Source organism: Rattus norvegicus, chromosome 13 (assembly GCF_036323735.1).
Source record: "Rattus norvegicus strain BN/NHsdMcwi chromosome 13, GRCr8, whole genome shotgun sequence".
Classification (NCBI taxonomy): Eukaryota; Metazoa; Chordata; class Mammalia; order Rodentia; family Muridae; genus Rattus; species Rattus norvegicus.
The window spans coordinates 79,938,596-79,957,697 of NC_086031.1; the positions used below are offsets into that span (position 1 = coordinate 79,938,596).

General features: G+C 46.3%; 1 long non-coding RNA gene across 1 annotated transcript; it reads right to left on the minus strand.

Annotated features, from left to right (window-relative positions):
- Positions 1–5,622: 5,622 nt before the first annotated feature.
- LOC134481586 (uncharacterized) lies at positions 5,623–8,540 on the minus strand. Its single transcript, XR_010057282.1, has 2 exons — positions 6,695–8,540; positions 5,623–6,045 (listed from the first exon to the last, which is right to left on the minus strand). It is a non-coding gene; the product is annotated as an uncharacterized LOC134481586 (long non-coding RNA).
- Positions 8,541–19,102: the final 10,562 nt, after the last annotated feature.

Consider the following 19,102-nt stretch of genomic DNA (forward strand, 5'->3'; position numbering starts at 1 on the left):
ACACGTCCCAATGACAACTGCTCATGAGGGGACTCAAGCAAGAGCAGAAGCAGGAACCATGTGGGGAAGCTGCTAACTGGCTTGTTCTCCATGGTTTGCTCAGCTACCTTTCTTATAAAACACAGCCATTGGGCTGGAGAGATGGCTCAGTGATTAAGAGCACTGACTGCTCTTCCAGAGGTCCTGAGTTCAAATCCCAGCAACCACATGGTGGCTCACAACCATCTGTAATGGGATCTGATGCCCTCTTCTGGTATGTCTGACGACATATTAATTCTTTAAAAAATTAAAACAAAAAACCAGCTACCTCTCACACCAATCATTAATCAAGAAAATATACCCGGGGTTGGGGATTTAGCTCAGTGGTAGAGCGCTTGCCTAGGAAGCACAAGGCCCTGGGTTTGGTCCCCAGCTCCGAAAAAAAGAACCAAAAAAAAAAAAAGAAAATATACCCATTCCTACCCCACAGCATGTGCCCACAGGCCAGTGTGATGGCCAGTGTGAGGCACTTCCTCAACTGAGGTGTCATCTTCTAAGGTGACTCTACTTTGTGTCAAACTGACAGAAAAAAAAATCAACCAGTATACATTACAATCATGGCATCTCTGTAATACATTAAAGCTGTTTTTTTTTCTTTTTTAAGATCAAGCATTAATGCATCAGGCTTATAAAATGCAGGAAGCTGGTCTTGGTGGTGTACATCTGTTATTTCATAACTTAGGAAGGTGAGACAAATTGACCAGATGTTAAAAGCTAGTTTGGGCTGTATAAGAATGTAAAGTAAGGGTGGTATATAGTCAAACCCGTCTCAAAAAAAAAAGGTGCACGGGGAGAGGGTAGCACCAAAGTCTACCTCCAGGCTCAGTGCAACTAAAATGTGATGTGTGTGTGTGTGTGTGTGTGTGTGTGTGTGTGTGTGTTATGTGTATGTGCGTGTATGCATTTGTGTGTGAATGTGTATGTATGTGCATGTGTGCACTCATATGTGTGGGGGGGGGCATGTGTGCATACCTGCACACACAAGTGCATATAAGGCTAGGGCAATCGATCAAACACTGGACTACAGGACCGAGTCAAAAGATTGGGGCTTCTGAGTTCCAATTTCCTGTTTCTTCTGACACCTTGGCATTAGGGTATTAGCTGTTCTTCTATTCGTATTTCAATCTCTCATCCTTTAGAAAGTTGGGCAGTGAGAACCTCAGGGGCATGCTTCAACATAAGCTATGTAAGGGTGGTCAGTCGTCCTAAGGCACTCCTGTAAGAAACCACTTCCCCACCCCTCAGCATCGCTCCTGCTTACTGAATCATGACCAACATTAGCATTAACACCGTCACTCCCCTTGGCACAGGCAACACTCATCATGCCAGGTCACAGTGAACTAGCAATGATCAGGGAAAACAATGTTTCCAGATCTCTTTCCTCGCTAGTTAGATTGGGTTGTCTGGCTTACACAGCTCGTGTGAAAATTAAATAAGAAGATCTTTGTAAAGTCATCAGCTGCTGAATTCTATCAGATGTCTAACTACGGAGGGCCTGTGGGGTGTGAAGGTGATGATGGTGATGGTGATGATAATGATGATGATGTTAATGATGATGATGGTGGTGGTGATGATGATGATGGTGGTGGTGGTGATGATGATGGTGGTGGTGGTGATGATGATGATGATGATGATGATGGTAACCTCCCAGAAACCCCTCTGATAATTTTCATTTAGTCTTTGGCTCACAATTGCTTTCTTTCATACTCAATTCCAACCCAAATCACCTGGTAACAAATGCACTTTGCGTAGCCATCTATTTGCAGTTACCTTTAATTTCCCCACTTTGCTTTCCTCAGCCCCCAAGTAATGAAATCTTCTGGGATTTAAGTAAAGTAAGTGGGGTCCACTGTACTAATTTCAAGGCATTCGCAGACCGGTTCTTCCTTCCAGAAGTCATCCACACCCGAGGTGCACAGAACAAGCAAAGACCTCATTTTGTCTCAGCTACCAAAGTCAGAGCTCACACTTTCCAACACACCTAACTACATGTTTCTAAGGGTAAAACATAATTCTTTACAATGGAAATAAATATTTTAAATGGGTTAAAAAAAAGTCTTCATAGCATAAAAAATAAAACTAAGGGAATTTTAATTTAGATAGACTTTACATATAAGACCAACTCTTTCACTCCCTAGTTTAAAAGAATGAGACCCTCTCTGTATGTAAATTCAATGGCAGGGCTCAAAATCTCTTTCCTTAGTAGAAAATCATTCTGTTAGCTTTACATTTACAAAACAACAATAAAAACCACTCACTCCTCCAGCTGTTTTGAAATTCAATTGTTATTGTTCATAAAGGACCCAGCATAGAAGACGGCTCAGGTCCAGCTTTCTGCCTACTTCAAATAATGTGGTTTTAAAAATGCCCATTACCGAAAGGCGGGCTCCAAACGCGCATATGTTTTCTCAAAAATCGTGGCAATCAAAGTGAGAAAGTCACGTGAAGGTTTAGCTGCTGGGTCAGTCTGCTGTTGAGGTCTGGTAGGTGGGGCTTCAGTTCCTGGAACTTAGGGGACTGAGACAGAGGCCAGGAGGAGAAGATCAGAGAAGTGAAGGGAGGAGAAGACGCCATGGGGCAGGTGAATTGTGAGAACATGGCCATGAGGGCTGGCCAGTTGGAGGGAAGAGTGGCCCAGGCAGAGAATGCAAGTTATACCTCAGGGTTATCGATAGGCTATCTGCCCACCTCCAGTGCATTAAGACATTATAAATTTTAAAGTTTTGTGTCTTTTATTTGGGAACTAAATGGTCAAGGGTAGGGTAGAGACCTCAATTAATTTTCACTACAACAGTCTGATAAAACTATTTTAACCAACTCACCACAACCGAATGGGTAAAAAATGTAGAAATGAATTATCTGTTTTGAAGATGGAGATGTCTGCAATAAAGGTGCCAGCAAGATGGGCTTCATTCTCAGGGCTCATTGTCTTGTCTTGTCCTTGGTCACCTCCTCATTATGCTCCTGCTCTGCCTTTCCCCAGGATCTGCGTGGGGGAGGGGGTTGGAGGGAGGGAGAAAAGAAGAAGAAAAGGGAGAGGGAGAGGAAGAAGAGGGAGAGGGAGAGGGAGAAGAGGGAGAAGAAGTAGGAGAAGGAGAAGAAGAAGGGGGCTGAAGAACCGGGAGAAGAAGAAGGAGAAGGAGGAGGAAGAAGAGGAGGAGGAGGAGGAGGAGGAAGAGGAGGAGGAGGAGGAAGAGGAGGAGGAGCTGACACACACCTCTGGTACCTCTGCTTGTGACTTAGTTAGGGTATCCTCTGCTGTGAAGAGACACCATGACCAAGGCAAGTCTTATAGGGACAACATTTAATTGGAGCTGGCTTTCAGTTTCAGAGGGTCAGTCCATTGTCATCAAAGCTGGAGCATGGCAGGTATGGGACAGGAGAAGCTTGGGGTTCTGCAACTTCATCCAAAGAAGACTGGTTTCCAAGCAGCTAGGAGAAGGGTCTTAAAGTCCACTCTCATGGTGACACACTTCCCCCAACATAGTCACACCTACTCCAACAAGGCAACACCTCCCAATAGAGCCACTCCCTGGGCCAAGCATATTCAAATCACCACAGTAACTAATTCTCAATGAGACCAGGCTCCCAATAAACACAGTGCAGCCCTAAGCTCAAGCACCAAATGCCATTACACTGGGGTTGGAGTCCCAGTGTGTGAACCAGAGGCCAATGTACAACATATTTGATCCCCGAGAACAGAATTAGACCCTGTCCTTATTATCACAGATGCCTACACTCTTTCCTAAAACTTCTTATCCATTTCCTTTCTGTAACATGTCAGGTCAGACCCAGAACCTCGTGCAAGCTAGGCCAGCACTCTACCATTGAACTGTATCCCAACTCCTTATGCATTTTTGAGTAGTCCTCACTGTATTAGGCTTCTCTAGAGAAACAGAACTTATAGAAAGGATCTATAGATACATAGTAAGTAGGTAGGTAGATAGATTGATATGATATGATATGATATGATATGATATGATATAAATAAAAGGGTTTATTAGAATGGCTTACAGACTATGGTCCAGCTAATCCAACAATGGCTGGTAAAATGGTAGGTAACACATGGGAGGTCCAAGAATCCAATAATTGTTCAGTCCGTGAGGCTGGATGTCTCATTTGGCCTTTAGTATACGCCAGAATCCTGAAGAAGTCGACTCTATGCCAATGAAGGAATGGACTTGCTAGCAAGAACAATCAGGCAAAAAGAGCAAGCTTTCCTTCTCCCATGTCCACCAGCAGAAGGTGTGGTCCAGATTTAAGATGGATCTTCCCACCTCAAATGATCAAAGTTTATCTCTCACCTCAAAGATCCAGATTTGATGTAGGTCTTCCCACTTCAAATGGTTTGAATGGTAAGAAGGAAAAAAACTCTTACACATGTGCCCGGCCACTTGGAGTTTAGTTAATCACAGGTGTAGTCAAGTTGAATAGTCAACACACTCACGGACTAGCTCTGACTGCCCAACCCTGGTCCTCTCAGATGTGTGGTGTCAGCCTTCGCATTGTACTTCTGTTTTTGTTTGTTCGTTTAATAGAACTCACTCATTTTGCTGCTACTAAAAGCCACAAGGCAAAACCAATTGCTGTTCAACTGATGTTTTCAAAGCAGGGCGTACATTAACTAATCAACAGCTATGAGATAACTGAGGAAGGACCACGTACAATACTGGTCCATGTGCAAAACTGTTATCTGTTTATTAAGAAGAACAAACAAACAAAAACAGAAGAGCAGAGAATATTTCTATATGAGATAGGTATGGGTATCTTGCCTATTTCTGAAACATGGGATGGACACGTGCTTTTAAGTCTAAGCTACCCTGTGTCTCTTAAGTGTGTCCTTGCAACCTTCCTTACCTCACTTCCTTCGTTTCTCACTTAGGAGAAATAAGAATCATACCTCCAGGGTCTGATGGTCCACCTTTAAGCCCAGCACTCAAGCGGGAGAGGCAGGTGGATCTCTGTGAGTTCGAGTCCAGCCTGGTCTACCTAGTGAGTTCCATGAGACTCTATTTAAATCTTTTTTAAAAAATACTCGGGGTTGGGGATTTAGCTCAGTGGTAGAGCGCTTGCCTCGCAAGCACAAGGCCCTGGGTTCGGTCCCCAGCTCCGAAAAAAAGAAAAAGAAAAAAAAAATACTCATGCTTGTCTCTCATGAGCATCTCAAGAATGAAAGGAGGTGGCACTCCCTCTTTCAAGAGAGAAGGGTCCCTTACCCATTGATTGATCAATACGGAAATGGAGATTTGTGTGTACTGGAGAAGAAATTGAAGAGCATTCTCCAGTAAGATTTAGTGGATGTTTTGTGGGAATACAAATTAATTCAATATTTGCATATGATAATATTTTTAATTTGTGACATTTGTATGAAAGCAACAGGAATCTTTCTGAGCACAGAGAATTAATTAATACCTAGGAGCAATTGTTTGCGCCTTTCATTGTTGGTAGATGAGGGGGAAGATGAGCTACCAGACCTCCTCAAAGGTCCAGCCTATCCTTTTGGATGAAGACATTTTCAAGGCCTTTCTAGGACTACACATTCCCCGAAGGCATCTAGACAAATGACCTGGAGCCAAACACAAATCGTTGTCATACAAGTCCATTTTTAAGTGTCTCTTGGTTCCTGGGCATCTTTTCCGTTGACAGAAGAGAGAAAGGACAATACAACCAAAGAAATCACAGAGCCCACACATCCTTCTGCTGACCGTCACCCCCAATCCCAGTTCAGCCCCAAGGTTGGCTCAACTTGGCCCCGCTTGTTCCACCCAGTCCTGAGGTAACTCCGGGCTCGCCTTTTATCTTAGCTTCTGAGGGAAGAACCCCAGATCTGAAGTCACGTGACATGTTACAGTTAGAGACGGGTTGAAACAAGGAGGGAGTGGAAAGGTAGAATAGCATGGGAGGCAGCAGTAGTGAAAACCCGCAGACTTCGCCGCTCCTCGGTTTACTGCATCCGTTCTCTTCATCTGTTCGTCCCTCCCAGCACCCACAAGAGAGGCTTTTTCTCTGCGCCCAGGATGCAGATATAAACAAGATTAGATTAGATTAGATTAGATTAGATTAGATTAGATTAGATTAGATTAGATTGGTAGATAAAAGCAAAAAAAAAGTAAATAAAGGCAGGTTTATTAGGACATTCTGATCTCACAGTTGGAAGCCAGGAAAGTCATACATCCAGGCTAAAAAGTAAGGCTACCAGGGTGTTTGCTTATCTTGGGCATCGGGTGATGACGTATGAGCTAGAACTGGGATTCTGTCTACATATGTTTAAAAAATTGAGCCGCTGGTGGGCACTTGTGGGTGGGTTGCGGGAAAGGCAGAGACCGAGAGTGACAACATGCTAGTCCAGAGATTTCTCTAAGGGGTAGAGGAGTTTTCTCTGTGCAGCCAGGTTGGAGGAAGGAGGGAAGATGGGGTTTCCCAGCTTGTGCAGGGGCTGAGCAGGGGTTCCAGCCTAACACCGCAGTCCCTGGGTTCATTCGTACGCTTTCTCGGACAGAGTGACTTTCTAGTATTTCAGTACTCTTTATCCATGCCTTTCACTCTCTCAGAGCCTTGTTTGTTCTTTCAGTCCATCTAAAATGCTAACGGTTCTGAGATGAACAGGTAGGGACAGGCTAGAAAACCAACATCTCGATGAGACAGAAAATCCTACCAGTCACAGGATTGCTGTGGTGATTTGCGGCTGACGAGATGACACTTGCACAGACCCAGCTGCATCCGGTTCTCACTAACGTATGACTTCGAGAACTAGGAACTGTTTGGACGTTCTCATTTGCGCATCACATCGGGGATTCCTAATGATCAAAAATCCCGACTCTGTACATAACAAAGAGCTGTACACAGACCCAAGCTCAGAATCCTATCTTAGAACCAAGCTGGCCACAGACAAAACTTTCCTTGGCCTCCCCATTTGACAGCTGGTCATTCCTCCAGTCTAAGCCTCGCAGACACTGCTATGGGGCTATGGGATCCTGCCTGGGCCAGAATACAGAGACCCTAATGTGTCCCCTGATGTCAACCCTAAATGTGGGCCTCATCTTTCCATGGACTGGGGTCCCAGAGTGAATAAAAAGGAGAAGGGAGCCACTCAATGGCCACCTCTTCTCTCTGCTTCTTGACCACAGATGTAATGTGACCAAGCTGTCTCAAGTCCCTGCTGCCATGGTTTGGTCACCATGACAGCCTGTACCCTCAAACATGAACCCTGGTAAGAGCTTTCTTCCTTAAGTTCCTTTTGTCTCAACAAGACAAGTAACATAAGACAGATCCAAAGGCTTCCTCCAGACCAGCACTCTCTCACTGTTATGAGGCTTACACAGTTGGACAGATCCTTATAGCGAGGGTGTCCTGGTTTGCTTTTCTGTTGTGACGATAAACACCTTGAGGTTTGCTTGGCTTACACTTCTGCATTGTGTCCCATTCTTGAGGGAAGTTATGGTGGGGACTCAAGCAGAAGAGGAGGCCGGAACCACAGAGAAATGCTGCTTACTGTTTCGCTTCCAGGCTCATGTGCAGCTACCTTTCTTAGAGAGCCTAGACCCATCTTCATAGGGATTGCACTGCCCACAGTGGGCTTGACCCTCCTGCATCAATTACAATCAAGAAAATGTCCCCATAGATGTAACCACAGGCCGATCTGATCTGATCAAGGCAGTTCTTCAACTGACAGTCCCTCTTGCCAGGTATTTCAAGCTGACCAAAACATAAACATCTAACAGGACAATTGATGAAATAAGAGTGCTGAGACCAAGACAGACTGTCTGAGAACACTAGACAACCAGCGAGCGCTGACAAAGGACAAACAGACGCACCGGGCGAAACCCATGACCTTACTTCTAGAACTTTACTTCTAGAAGTAACCCATGACCTTACTTCTAGAACCTTACTCTCCTGAACTTTGGTGAAAACAGGTCAGGGAGAGACAACCATAATAGAAGATGTATCAGTATAATGCTTATATAGGTGCTCACAGGAACGAGATAGGAATCAATGTGATGCCTTCCAAGTTCCACCTCTTCAAAGACCAGCCCAGCCTGTGTACAGCGGAATCCCAATAGTCAGTCGTGGTACTTGTCCTAATACTTTTAGGGGGGTTATCTCCAGCTCAGCCCAGAATCACTCTGAGACCATCTTGTAAGCTGCACCCCTTCCCTCCAAGTCTTTCACCCTCCCTGGTTGAGTGACAGGTCAGCCAATGTACTGCCCGCCTCCTAGCTCCTAGATGCGGTTGAAGATATCGGCTTCAACATTGTACTGTATCAGTTCCTACTCTGAGACAAAACACCGGGCAGGAAGCAGCATAAGGCAAGAAGGTTCTGGCTTGCAGTTTAAGATGAGGTACAGTGTATTAAGAGAGGGAAGGCACACAGCAGGAGTATGAGGCACTGGTCACACTGTGTCTGCAGTCAGAAAGCAGACAGCAGGCAAAAAGTGAGGCCAGGCCATAACACCTGGAGGCCTGATCTCCTTCAGCAAGACTCCACCTCCTAAAGGTTCCACAGTGCTCCAAACAGCTCCAGCCAGCCACCGACTAACGAAACCATGAGCCTATTTCCATTCAAACAGCAGAGGTGTTGAGAGATGGCTCAGGGGTTAAATTGTTTGCCACACAAGAGTGAAGAGCTGAGCTCTGATCCCCAGAACCCAAGCAAATGACAGTGGGAGGGGAAGCATAGTCACTTGTAACCCTAGCCTTGAAAAGCTGAAGACAGGGAGTCTTCAGAGCAAGCTGGCTACTCAGAAGAGGCAAACCCTGGGTTTGCCTGAGAGAACCCGCCTCAGAAAGAACAAAGTGGAAGAGAGATCAGGGATGGTTCAAAAAAAATCAACCTCAGGCCTTGTCTTAGGGTTTGTTTCCATTGCTGTGAAGAGACACCATGACCACGACAACTCTACAGAGGACGTTTAGTTGAGGCTGGCTTACAGGTTCAGAGGTTCAGTCCATTGTCAACATGGCAGGAAGCTTGGCAGCATACAGGCAGACATGGTGCTGGAGGAACCCAGAAGTCTTTATCTTGATCCAAAGTCAACCAGAAGACTGGTTTCCAGGCAACTAGGCGGGAGGTTTCAAAGCCCACCCTCACAGTGACACACTTCCTCCAACAAGCCACACCTACTCCAATAAGACCACTCCTCCCAACAGAGCCACTCTCTGGGCCAAGCATGTTCAAACAGGCCCCAACTTACACACAAACATGTGTGTCCCCACACATACAAACATGTATATATACATAGGTACAACACACACGTACACACAAGAATGGAAAGAAAAACCGCACATGTGCCTGTCAGCCTGTACACACTTGACTTGCCTTCATCTTTGTTTTATTTGTCGATTTGTTTATTGCTCCAAATAAAACCGAATGCATTCCCTCCCAGCAATGAACAGAACACTTCCTTTACCTACAACACCCCTTTAAACTCTGCCCAGAATGCACCTGGTTCTGATGACCACATGCAGCTGAGGTTGGCCCAGCATAAAACCATAAACTTACTCGAACCATTATGAGTTGTTTTTTTACAATGTTTTTGTAACTCAGTTGCATGGATCTCCATGGTGAACTCTATAGATGACAACGTCCGTCACATTACCGTGTCAAGGTTGGACACACTTGAAGGCAGCTGAGCTCTGCACACTTCCACCCACTCGCACAACACTGGCTGAGTGTCCTGTCCTTGGAACTCCTTGAAGCTGGCCCTACCTTTTGTTCCCAAAGGCACTCAGCAAACACAGCCCTGGATACCGTGCCAGCCAGGCAGCCTGCCTGTTAGTACCATTGCTGCTCTGAGGTGCCATCCCATTCGTGCCCATGATAGAAATTGGCCCAAAGGCCTCCTGTCATGTCAGTGGCCACCAAACACCACCAGAGCTTTGTAAACTGCAGGAGCTGACTAGAGCTTTGTAAACTGCAGGTGGCTATAAATGGCACTCTCGCTGCACACATTCCTTACAGAGCAGAACCAAGAGCAGTCAGTCAGGGGTCAGGGGCGCCCCACACAAGCAATGAAGACCGTGCCAGCCCAGCTTCTTCCTGGAGAGGTAAACTTTGAGGGGAAATGGTGTGTGGTCTATCAGGAGCCTGTGGCAGCTGCCTGCTCTGCTGTAACATAGCCTACCAATGGTAAAAGAAAAAATGTCTCTTTGGGGTCTTGCTAAATTTTCCGGAGTGGGGTGGGTGGGGTGCCATCTGCTAGGAGACTACCCCACCCACAAGCCTCTGATTCCAAGGTAGTCACCTAACAGAGGAACTTTAGCCTGGACTCATGCCAGGCAGAGACAAGCTAAGTCATGTCCAACACGAGTGCAGGGTCTAGACTCCAAAGCCAATTACTAAGCACCCCCAAGGAGAAAAATCAATTTCTGAAAACAGCGATACCTGCTGTTTCCTATTGAGGATCCATTAATAAAATAATAAAAAATAAAGCCTCATTAGACGAACATATTTAGAACAATATGCCCTTCGATAGGTTGTGATTTCTGTAACTCTCTGGTGACAGCTTTTGGCTCTGCATAGCAACTACAGGGCAGGATGCAATCTGTAGTCTGTCTGTCGCAGAGGGGATGAGTCAGCCTGCAGCAGAAAGGGGAACAAGGACATCTTCCCTGTGCGCCCCACTGTAACTCAGCAGCCTGGCAATGGTATTTCTGCAAGACAAGCTTTCCACTCAAAGAACCCATAGCTTCTCTCTGCTTCAGAAGACCTCAGAGGACCTCAGAGGCTTCCGAGCTGTGCCCTGAGAGATATAGCCGGGCTTCAAGGCAGATGTCCTCTTGGAGAGGAAAACAGACAGACACACCCAACTCTTCCCCGATCTAGGTTTCCAAACTGCAAAACGTTATTTATACCCTCTAGCTCTGTGATGCGCTTGGTCCCCGTGTCTTCAGTATCCCCTGCTGTAAACCTGACTTCTCAGAACTTCCTAATGTGCCTTTAGAGGCACGCAAGCCCCCTCCCCACTGTTAACCAAGAGTCCCCTGCTGAGCTCTGGGCTGGTGTTCAGGAATTTAAACTGAGTCAGGCCAGACTTCTGCCAACCACAAGTAAAGACTTGCAGATGAAAAGGCTGAACGCTGGCTGGCCCATCAGCCCCAGTACAGGAATTCTTGCTCACCTCCTTGGTCACTCTCCCAGGGACTCTCTAGGGACCATGAGCTGTGTGTCAGACCTGAGGCTGTCCAAGAGCAACCAGACAAAGAAATCAAGCCTTAATTCAGGGGGCAGCCTCCTCGCTTCCCTTCACGGCTGAGATACATGGTCTGTGTCTAGCTGACATGTGGCCTCTCCTCCCAGGTTCTCCTGTACTGGAACCAATACTTTTTTAGCCTCTCCCACTTGGAACTCACCAAGGAGTCAGAGGAAACCTTTTCCCAACAAACCTTGGGGATTTCTTCTTCTGCCTGGCCCTTCCTACTTCCCGCTCATCGTGAGGCCCTCCGTCTTGTAAAAGGTGATTCTAGTCCTCATGCATCCTTTGTGTGCTCTGACAGTTCCCCTGCTTCCCCTATACATCCATAAACGTATGCCTGTGTGCATCTATTCCAACCACTAAAAAGCCCCCAGTGTCCACACCACATAGGAAGCAATGGAGGCCTCTCACAGCCCCAGCACCACAGTCTTGGCTAAAGGCATTCCTATCCTGATCCTACCAGTCTCAAACAGCTCCTGGCAGCCCCCTTCCTTTCTGCATGGATCATCTCTCACCACAGTCAAAGAGTTCCTCCTGGAACCTCTCTGTCCTTACTACTTCCCTGCCTAAAGCCTCTAGGGAGGCCACATCTGTACTGAAGAGCATCGATGGCAGACTCTTCAGTTTCAATACTAACTGACGTCATTAGCTGGTGGCCCTGAGCCAACGACGGCAGTAACAGTAGAATTTCGGTAGGGACTGGTTGAGACTGGCAGTGGACTTTGGATAATTCCTGGCATGGAGTAAGCTTTCTGTATACATAGGACTCTCTGCTGTCCATCACTTAAATCCCAGATCTTGGAGGCTAGAGAGCTGGAGCCTCAGCAGTGAAAATTGCTTGCTGCACTTCTAGGGATCTGATGCCACTCGGTAACTTCCAAGAACACACACACATTTGTCACACACACACACACACACACACACACACACACACGTTTTAAAAATAAAACCTAAAAAACAAAAAAATTGAAGACCTTTAAATGAACTAAGGAAGGAACAGTAAGGAAGCCCAAAAGAAACTCTAGACCAATGGTTCTCAAATGGTTCTCAATCTTCCTAATGCCAAGACCCTTTAATGTTAGCATTTCTTCTAGGCTCCACCCCACAGTAACCTGGCAACAGCCAAGTATGCCTGACTCACCATAAAAAGGGCTGTTTGTCCCCTCCTCATTCTCTTACCCTCTTACCTTTTTCTCTCTCTGCTCCTTCTTTCACCATTTCCTTCCCCCCACCCCTTCGTGTTCATGACCGGCCCCTCCTCCTCCTCCTCCTCCTCCTCCTCTTCCTCCTCCTCCTCCTCCTCTTCCTTCTCTCTCTCTCTCTCTGTCTCTCTCTCTCTCTCCCTCTCCCTCTCCCTCTCCCTCTTCTTCTCCCTCTTCTTCTCCCTCTCCCTCTCTCTCTCTGCCTTTCTTTGTCTCTACTCCCTCAATTGCCCTCCCCATGCCCTAAATAAACTCTGTATGATACCCTTCCTGTCAGTACCTCAGGGGAAGGGATGCCTCTGCATGGGCCCTCAGAGGCATCCCCTTCCCTCACACCACACCGCGCCTCTACTGAACTATTCCTGGCTTCCCTTTCTTTAGTTCCTCATATTGTGACCTCAACCATAAAATTATTTTCATTGCTACTTCCTAGTTGTGATTTTGCTCCTGTTATGAATTGTAATGTAAATATCTGTTTCCTGGGGTTGGGGATTTAGCTCAGTGGTAGAGCGCTTGCCTAGCAAGCGTGAGGCCCTGGGTTCGGTCCCCAGCTCCGAAAAAAAGAAAAGAAAAAAAAAATATCTGTTTCCATGGCCTTAGACAACCTCTGTGAAAGGATCCACTGATGGAGATCCAGTCAAGGACTCCCCCAAACCCTCCAGAACTCTGCTGGGGACCTTTGCCTGGCACTGCCACCCTGCTTCTCAGCTGAGCTGGATAAAAAAGACACAGCTTTGTCTCAGGTCGTTCCACTTCAAACCTACATCCTGCATCTTGGTCTTCCGAAGCTTCCAGAGACAGTCTGCCACTTGGCTCTCACCTCCAGGGTTGGATTGACTGTCTCATCAACAACACAAGACACAGGCTACAGCGTCCCAAACAGCCCCTATTAACCTAAAGCTATGGGAGTCAATCTGGAGAAGATTTGACTCCCGGTGTCTTAGTCACTGTTCTAATTGTGTGAAGAGACACCAAGACCACCACAACTCTTATAAAGGAAAGCATTTTTTTTGAAGGTTTATTTATGAGTGTTCTAAGTCTGCATGCCTGCATAGCAGAGAAGGCATCAGATCTCATTATAGCCGGTTGGGAGCCACCCTGTGGTTTACTGGGAATTGAGCTCATTTAATTGGGGCCTGCTTACAGTTTCAGAGGCTTGGTCCATTATCATCCCTGCCGGGAGCATTCACTAGGCTAGGCAGGCACAGTGCTGGAGAGTAGTTGAGAGCCTCATCCTGATCTACAGGCAGAGAGGGAGGGAGACTGGATCCAGCATGAGCTTTTGAAATCTCAACGTCCACCCCCCCACCCCCCCACCCCCCCACCCCCCCGCCCCCAGTGACAGACTTCCTCCAACAAGGCCATGCCTCCTTATCCTTTTAATCCTGTCAGTGAGTTCCACAACCTGGTGATTGAACATTCAAATACACGAGTCTATGGGCCATTCTTACTCAAACCACCACAGACTGCAAATAGGAGAAAGAAGAATCCGGGCAGACAAATGCCCTCTTCTCTCTGGTCCACGTATTTCTGAAACATACCATTTTTCCAAACCAGGACCACCTACGAGGAGACCACCCAAGTAGCTGATAGACAATGCCCACTGTGCTGCCCCTGAATTTGTCATATGAAGCAGACAGAAATGCAACACCTTGCCCTGTCTCCCGTTCTCCCAGCCTCTCTCCCATTTCATCACTCTCAGTACCCTGGGTTTGCTCCTCCTGGTTAAAATATGAGTATTAAGTTCTTGTTTTAGGCTATTTTCTGGGTAACCTGGAGGTGAGGGGAGAAGAAGACCTTTGACTGGGACAGAGAAGAGCAAACCCACACCACTGCCATGTCTCCTGTCCCCATTCAGCCCAGATAACCTGGTTACCAAGTTACAAGCCTTGCGAGGCCTTTCCGACTTTGCTCTCCCCAGAGTTGAGGAGATAATGGCTGTGCTGACAACCCCCGGCTTAGCTTAGGACCCGATTTAGACTCTCAGCAGGCTGTTTCACTGACCAGTGAGCTCATGATGAGAAAGAAACTCAGCCAGTCTATCCAGGAGCAGCGCTCAGCTCCCAGCCAGTGTGCCCTCTCTTTCCTAGAGTCATGCTTTCTGCAGTTCCTGCTTGAGTCTAGACCTAAACACATTACAACCAGCTGATAGCCACAGATAGATGAGTTAGCTCTGGTTCCTGTGCTCAAGTGACTCGATCCAGAGTCCAGGAGGGCCACCTCAGCACAATGGCTTCGGAAGAGAGGAGAGCCTGGAGGGGGTAGCCTTCTAGGTCTGGTGTCCCCTCTGAGATGGAGATCACGTGAGCATCTGAGTGAAGGGGAAGGAGTACTCCAAGGAGAGAATGCTGGACCCAGAGGGGGCTCAGGAGAGGGTCGGCTCCAGGTTCCCACAATCCATAGCACCCTGAAGCTATGACGCTGTGGCTGGGAGCACTAAAGAGGGCATCATAGACAGAAGATTTGACCAGAAAGTTTCTTAGTCATGACTAAAAGATTCGGGATTAGCCATGCCTCCTACTTCCTGGACATGTTGGATAGTGAGCTTCAGATGTGGACATGTCCCTCAGCCATGCCCTAAGCTGGAAACCAAGATGCAGGGCTGGGCATATGCCTCTGTTGTTCTGCAGAAAAGCTACCATCGAAAGTCATGAGCATGCGTAGCATCCCCAGGCTCAAATCTGGTGTCTAGTTACCTGAGGAGGCTCTACAAGCCTTCCTTGGCCCGCTAGCACCGCCTCTCTCATATCCCACCCCAACCCTATCCCACAGACCCACCATCTATCTGTGGCCCCACATTCTTGGGCACTCAAGTGCCCTTTACCTAAACCCCGAGTGAGAAAAGTGGACATGATGGCTCTACAGAAGTCGGGAGAGCTTTTTGTGATCCATTCTCCAGGCCGGGAAATGAAACGTTCCTTTCACCTCCACCAAGTCCCTCGTATGGATCAAATCATCTCAAAATCAACGGTCTTGATAAAATTAGGAGTGGATGAGTTGAAAAATAAGAGAGCTCATTTTCCTAGGATGATGATAGCTGTCAGAGAGCTGACCAGAGCTGACTGAGAGTCCCAGGCTGTCCCATCATATAGAATGGTGGTAGCTGTTACACTGACCAGAGCTGAGAGTCCTGTGCTCTTTGTCATTTCAATCTCGTTTCACGTGGTCCAGCTGCTGTCAGGGAGAACCAGGATCCCCAGGGGCCCCATCGTCGTCAGCTCCTTCAAAGCCACTTCTATTCCCAGACGCCCTATGACCTTAGTGGGTGAAGTGGTTCCTTGATGTGGTAAAGTGCCCCAGACAGACAAAGAGAGACCGGAGGCGGGAGAGGTGGCCGTGAAGCACTGTGACAGGAGCACAGGCAGAGAGCTCCCAAAGATAAAAGAGAAAGGATGAGATAAGAGGTCCTTTTAAAGGGGACGTTTGCCTCTTTAGGTGTCATTCCCAGATTGGGGGTTTCCCAATTTGGTGAGTGGGTCAGGTCTTGGAATCAACGCTGAGAGCTGCATTCCTCTCCCTCACACCTTGAATGGTGCCAGAGACAGACTTCCTTCGGCCTCTCCCAGTCTGGCAACTCCCAGGAGGCTGATCAGCAAAGCTCACATGGGCAGACCCATGTTCAAGGACACTGCATGCCACCCAGGTCAATGTCCTTTCTGTGACTGTGAAGTGCATTTGCCCTTGGTGGTATGTTTCTAAAATGTGGCAGGATTTCAACCCAAAACTCTGAATGTGTATGTAATAGCTGAAATGCTATACATTTTTTCCCTAAAAAGCAAAACTTCTTACTAGAGAAGGGAAAGGTGAGTCTGGCATTATGAATAAATACTATAATGTTATTTGAAGGCTGAGGAGATGACTCAGTGGATAAAGAATTTGTTCTGCAAGCACGAGGACTTAAGGTTGAGATCTCTAAACCTGGATATGGTGGACACTTGATCCCTGGGGATAAGGAGCAGGGAGACAGTAATCTGAAGGCTCACTGCCTAACCACTAGTGAGCCAGGTTCAATGGAAGACTCTGTCCCAAAAACCAAGATGGAGAGCAACTGAAGGTACCCAAGGTCAAATTCTGCACCTACACATGCATGGGTATACACTACACAAATGTACACATGAACATGTACATGTATGTGTGTGCATTTACATATATGTTCACACAGAAGTATGTATATGTGTACATATATACATATACATGCATATGTACATAATATAGAATAAATACATACATGCACACACATGGATACATACATGTGTGTATACATGATATTTTAATAATAAATAATACTATATTGAGAACTTGCCCAGGGTATGATTTTTTTTTCTTATGTCATTATTTTTCTGTCTTCCAGGTAAGATTTCCTGCCCACCTCTGAGTTTCATGCAGTGGGTTCCCATGCTACAGAATAAAGGATGTGTTATAAAAACTGTTTATGAAGGGTGTGGAGGCTGTCTCTTTCAGAGCGACCATGTGACTCTATGATCTGCACACTTGTTTGAGATCTTAGACAAGCAAACTCCTCCTTCCTGCAGCCTGTCTTTCAGGTCCTGCCTGGAGCCTCGTCACTTCCGGCCTCCACTCTAGAACGGACAGTCTACCATTGACAGCTTTCTGCACCTCCATCAACGCGCTCACTGGCCTTTCTTCCTCTTCCTTCCTCTGGCAGCTGCCACCTGTCGTTTTTCTTTTAAAATTTTTAATAAAATTGTCCTCAAGCTTCAAAAACAAATTGAAAGACTTGTGCAGCTTTGCCACACAACAATGGAAATAGGGTTTTTTGTTTTGTTTTGTTTTGTCTTGTATTGTTTTGTTTTTAGTAAACAATACAATCTCAGGAGTCACAGTGCAGTCAAATATCCTGCAACACCCAGACACAGAACTCTCCTTTCCCTTCCACAGATACAATATCCACGAGAGTTTTTAGGAAGTCTACAAATATACTAAACCGAACAAAAGAAGACATAGAAGAAAAAACAAAAAGCAAGAAAGCAAAAGAAGTTGTGCTGAAGTACCTGGCTGAGAGAGAAAAGAGAGACTTTACCAAGACAGAAGGCAGAGTGCAGGAGACCGGGAAGGAGGAGTGTGAGACGGCTGGAAAGAGAATGAGAGACAGGGATGACTCAGGGGTCAGTGCAGTTGCCTCAAAGCCTAGTGACCTGAGTTTGGCACATACCTGGATCCCACACTATGGAACATGCACTGAGGCATGTGCATGTATGTGCCTATGTGAGCAAACACACACACCAAGTAAATAAATGAATGTAACATTTTAAAAATTAGAAGGAAGGACAGATGGACAAGACGAGGCGAAGATAGCAAACGTTGTATAGCACATCCTTTCCTGGTGGAGGAAGAGTGTGGCCATCAAAGCTGCCTCTGCACAGGGACTTCTGCCATCATGCCAACTGTCCAGCCACTAACTGTCATAGTCTGCTCGAACTACTACGACTAAACACCAGAGGCTGATTGCTTTATAAAGAATAGGAATTTGTCTTCTCACAGCTGAGAATAGAAGGCTAAGATAGGAAGATCAATGCAAATTTAAGGCTAGCCTGGGCTACAGTGGGAAACCTGTAAAGAGATAGTTGAATTCTATCCCATAATTATAAATAAACACAGTATCTTATGCCCCCTTCCCTATGATCATGGGAGGCAACATGGCTGTCACTGACCACTAATTCTTAGTGACTTCCCATTGTGGTGACAAAAGCAACTCAGTAAAGGGAAGGTTCATCTTGGCCACAGTGTGAGGGCGTGGCCCATCATGGCGGGGAGGGAATGCAATAAGAGAATGCAGTGAGATGGCTCCAGCTGTGTCCACATGTGTGCGAGGCAGATGAAACACTTGGACTCAGTTCACTCTCTCCTTTCTTCCCTTAAATTGGGTCTTGGGCCAGGGTCAGGTGCCATGAATATTCAGGGCGAGTTTCCATCTTTAATTAAACCTCTCCACAACCATGACAGAACTGTGTCTCCTAGGTGATTCTAAACCATTCGAATGGGCACTGAAGATATAATGTAATTATAATCTCAAAAGAGTAATTTAAAATAAATAAATGCAAAATGTAAATACTTTAAAATAAATATAATTATATTTAAATTAAATTATATAAATTATTATTTTATAAATATATGTACATAATAAAATAAATATAAATTTACGATAAAATAAATCCCAGAAAGTGATTTTAAGTATTTTACGTAAGCATCCTTACAAACCTTTTGCAGTACTTAACTCATTTAACACCCACAGCCACTCAGAGCAGTAGCTATCAGCTATCCGTTTCTAGTTTGGGTAATTATTAGAGCTTAGAGAAAGGCTAGCCTTTAATCCTGGCACTCAAGAGGCAGAGGCAAGTGGATCTCCACGAGTTTGATGCCAGCCTGGTCTGCATAATGAGTCCCAGGCCAGCTGAGCTACGAAGTGAGACCTTGTCTTGAAAACCCGAAAACAAAAGAGTTCGAAGCGGTTAGTAAACGAGCATGCCTACAGTCTGACGTTGGAAGGGACCCAGACTTAGCCCAGGCAGTCAGACTCATCCCAACATGGCACACCTAATCACCCTGGCGCAAACACTGCCTGGAAACAAGGAACACAGCTATGCACTTGGTAACTGGAGCAGTGAAGAAACGCAGCAGAGAGTGGAAAGGGGACAGTCAAGCGGCAGGCT